The following is a 5,122-nucleotide window of genomic DNA, read 5'->3' as shown; positions in this document are numbered from 1 at the left end:
TTACTATTTTCTTTTTTTACTTTGAGTCATCACATGTACAATTCCTTGTAGCAAATACATTTTCTTTTCACATTTGTTTCTACATGTTTAATGTCACTGTTGTTAGCTGACTTTGACCCCTTTTTTTTTTGTGCATACATACAGAAAACTACATACATAACATCCCTTCACCTATTTCAACACAAGAAAACACAAAGCAATTTAAAAAAGAAAAAGAGAAAAAAGGTACATTTAATACAGAATATACAGAAAAATTGTAATAATACAATAAAAATAAAGAAAGAAAATAATAGAATAAGGAAATGAATGGTGTGTGTGTGTGTGTGTGTGTGTGTGTGTGTGTGTGTGTGTGTGTGTGTGTGTGTGTGTGTGTGTGTGTGTGTGTGGGGGGTGTGATTTGATAGGTCACCTTCTCCATCACATACGTGTCTTTCCACTTTGTCCAGCCATCTATCCACCCTGGGTAGTTCCACACTTTGTCCAGCCATCTATCCACCCTGGGTAGTTCCACACTTTGTCCAGCCATCTATCCACCCTGGGGTAGTTCCACACTTTGTCCAGCCATCTATCCACCCTGGGGTATTTCCACACTTTTCCAACTTCTGGTTATTTGTTTTAGAGCTGTCATTCTGAGAATCCAAAACAGATACACATCCGCACTTTGTAAGCTTTTGGGTCGTGTTCCCAGCAGTATGTTATGTTTTTATTAAGTTCACAGCTCTCCCAAATATTTGTTCTATTTTTTTGTGAAACCTTGGTCCAGAAGGTTTGTATTTTTGGGACATGTGAGGAAAATATGCGTGTGATCCGCATTATTCTCCCCACATTCCCTCCAGCAGCTGGAGTTTAGTGTGTACTTGGATATAGACAGAGGTGTTTGGAAATACCTTATGTTCATCTTCCAAGCATATTCCTGCCATAAGGGAGATCTTAAATAGTTGAAAATATCTTTGAAACACTGATTCCACTCATTCCCTTGTATGATTATTCTCAATTCTTTATCCCATTTGTCCTTAATGTGATCTAGATCTTCAATCTTATCTTCCTGAATTACTTGGTAAATTTGTCCAATTGTATTTTTATAATCATGAATCTTAAGAGAGGGTGGAGGTCTCCAAGTGTTCTAATTTTGAGTGCCTTTTAAATAGCTCCTCACTTGCAGGTATCTAAAGAAATGATTCCTAGGTATGCCATATTGATCTACTAATATATTCAAAAGAGACCACCCCTTCTTTATTGTACATTTGGTAGAATCTTGTTAAGACCTTTCTCTCCAATATTGGCCAAGCGCTCCCACCAACATGTGATTGGTTAGCCGATTTGCTCGTTTACATGTGACGCTAGCGCCCCTTAAAAACAAAGCAATCAATAATCTGTATATTGAAACTATACAGTATAGGATGCCAGGTCTACAAATGAATTGGCTGTGTCTACATGACATGCTATCTAAATTACATTTCTAGCCTTCATAAACCTCCAAGGTCGTTAAAGGCTAGTCCTATACCTAAACCCGGGCCTACGGCAGGCTAAGGTGGCGTCTGAAGAGGTGAGTTCAGATTTCAGGTGAGTCTGCAGTTCTAACTGCAATGGAAGGTTATATATAGTTACACAATTTTGGAGCCAGAAGGGAGAAGAGTGTGGAGCGTTGTCCTGGATGTTTTAGGGAAGGTTTTGACAGCTTCCCTCCCTGTGCTAGCTGATCTGAGTGAGCAGGAGGGGTTTGATTTGGTGCTTTGATGATGATGGTGGTGGAGAACACAGTCTAACACGTTGGTCCCAAATCAGGTGTGTTCCACTGCTACTGGGACTGTGGAGGCCGTAGCATACATCATTTTCATGCTCATCAAACCATTCAGTGACCCCTTGTGCCCTGTGGAGGGCGGCATTATCTTCAACTCCCACCAGGATAGAATTGTTTCATCATAGGAATAGGATAGATTTGATTAGTGAGTCTAGAACAGGTTGTTGAAGCAACCTGTTCGACTTTAGAAATGTCAATGTCACACTTTAGTCACTGTTCAAATAGCAACTGAGCCGTCATTGTGACTTTAGCTCCTGCCATCCTTGCTCCAATAACCAAACGTGTTCAGCATTTTTATACATGCCACAGAGCAGGACATGGTCTCATGTTAATTGCTTGATGTATAAAGCATTACACCTCAAGCAGTACACCTGAAGCATGCATGCATTCATGATGTTGCACAAATGTATTCAGGGTTTTCCCTGAATTCTTCACGTATTATTCTCGAGGCAAGGGTGTTTTGGTGCAAGCGGTTTGAAAATCCTACTGTAGTTCCTACTATACTACCACTGGTGCTACTACTACTACTAGGTTCAGCTTGCCTGGCAGGTCAGCTCAGGTGAAGAGCTGCAGAGCCTTGTGTGGGGGGAACATCATTCGTATTATTATAGGCTACTAGACCTCCATCAGGCAACCACCAGTAATAACCTGATAATTGTCTTTACTTGCGCAAGCAGAGCGTGCAAGTAATGTTATCAGGCAGGTGCCTGATAGCAGCATATGATATGACGTCATATGCTAGCACGAAGCAGACCGTGCAGGTATGTTTTCCGTCATGCTACGAAGCGTATGTCCCATGACGTGATGAAGGTATGTACCAATGTCAGGGTATAATTGGTTTACGATGGTGACGTAATGATGATATGTTTCAGTGTCAGGTGGATTAAAAAAAGGGACATACGCATCAAACCACCCGAGTAACCACATTATACCACTAATCAACTCAGAAATTACATACATATAGACATATACACATATCATAGACATATGAGCATATGACGTGATGAATATATGTACCAATGCCAATGTATAATTGGTTATCGATGGTGACGTAACGATGACATGTTTCAGAGTCGGGTGGACTAAAGGTAATGCCCCTATGTATACATGTATGTAATCTGACACCACTGCCATAACAGGCATAAGTAATCATTACCATACTTCAAAATACTACTTTTTCTCCTAGCTAAACCTAATAATTCAATATAGCAAACGTTCTTTCACAGAGAGGCTGAGATTTTAAAGTTTGTAGCGGTCTACAATACTTGCACGCTCTGCTTGCGCACTAGTAGGCCATTTATGGCCTACTAGTGCGCTCGACAGAGTGCAGTTCTAGTTATTCCTGCATATAGACAGTGTGCAGGAGTTCTCACCTGAAGGCCATTGGGTCCTCTCACTACGCACGGTCGCACCTCTTTCTTTGTATAGGTGTGCGAAGAACATTGCATCATTATTCTGTATCTGTACGGTCCCAAGATACTCTCTGTGGTGCACCGGTAGAAGTTGCAGCAGAGTATCCTGGGCTGGAGTCCACCATGTTCAACATATTCAGCCTGAGGAGGAAGAAGAGCCGCTGTACGTTTTTGAATTGAGTTGAACTCTGTATGGGTTAAGTGAATTTTGCTCTGACGTCCTACAGATGGCAGTATGATCCTGAACTGAATTTAACATTGACACGCAGTTCTCTGTAAACATGGGGAAATTGTGCATTTGAATCTGTAGGGATTAGGGAATGCCATTTGCTATCCTGACTATCAACACATTTAACATGTTACAACAAGGAATATGAGATAACAGAAAATAATTAAACTGCAGTGCCAAAGAGCGTTGTTACTGGCACTGCTCCTGTACAGCTGGGTTTTGAGTGATGGTGATAATAACACACTTATTAAAATAACAAATGTTACGCCCCAGTCTGGGGGAAACCGAGGCGCAACATGAAAGTATGGAGCGCCTCAATCTTTACCTCCCAAAGAATTACCAGCAACCAGGAAGTCAGCCATACAATGTTTTTTATTAATTTCTTAAGTTGTTATGAAATTATAACTTATACAATATAACCTACCCAAAGTAATATAACCAAAACACAATTGTCAACCTAACTCCTAATCAATAAAACATGAAAGGAAACCCAAACGAAATGGTACAGTACCTATCCCTACCTGGCTGTGTATTGTTACATTTCTTTGACTAAACATTTGTGGTGTGTTTGTTGGCAGTCTGGCTGGGAGACCAGAGAGGAGAAAGCAGGAGCTGGTCGGTCACCTTGCCTCTTATACCCTTCCTGGTAGGCTGCAACCAATCATCTCTCGGCATCAACTATGCCCACTCAACTCACTCACTCACTCACTCACTCACTCACTCAACTAACTCACTCACTCACTCACTCACTCACTCACTCACTCACTCACTCACTCACTCACTCACTCACTCACTCACTCACTCAGCTCACACACACCTTCCATTCACACATCACACTCTACACAAGGAACAGAGTACATATCTATACACATTATGACATATGAAGACCCCAGGGTCGTAATACAAGCATCATCTAAGTTGATTTCATCATGAAGGACCAATTTGCAAAGCATAATTGGTCATGGGCTGGACTTCACAAGAAAAGGATATGAGTAAATATGAATTTGTAAAAAACACAACAACCATTATATGTATTAGTATTCTATAATTTAAGGTACAGAATTACCACATTACAAATTAGTATGACTAATCATATTTGTTTCACACTAAGCCAGTTAAATTTCCATATCAGAATAATGTATCTCATCACACTTTGCAAAGGAAGGATCGGACGAAGAGAACAAAACCATCATCACCATCTTGAGTTCGTTTTGCAATAGGTATGGCAGAGGTTATGATGGTGGCCCCTGACAAGGTAAATTATTAATTCAACAGGTTAATATATTGTTTTAGAATATAATTATATTGAATTGACATGCCGGATGATTTAAAATTTTAGTTGTTTGTTTTAAATTGTCCATTATACAGGCTTGCAGTGGCACAGAATAGAGGGTAGGCACGTGGCATCTTCATCATACCCAGAAGTTATGCGGAGCCGGGAACGTACTGAGTGGCAAATAAATACTTTCTGGCCTCACTTTATGCATGCGCATGTACTGTACCTCTATATAATCCAACTACAAGATATTGGAAGCTGCTCACTAGTTAACTCGCTTTTGCAAGCTGCTTATTGCAAAAAGTTACTTTTATTAGTGCTCTACAGAGCTTCCAATCTCTTGTAATTTGTCCTGTGTTTAAACAAGAGAAAATAAAGTAACAAACCACAGCCACTACAGGTCA

The sequence above is a fragment of the Protomyctophum parallelum genome (genome assembly GCF_964188405.1).
Source record: "Protomyctophum parallelum genome assembly, chromosome: 16".
NCBI classification, from domain to species: domain Eukaryota; kingdom Metazoa; phylum Chordata; class Actinopteri; order Myctophiformes; family Myctophidae; genus Protomyctophum; species Protomyctophum parallelum.
Note: the sequence above shows the minus strand (reverse complement) of the source record.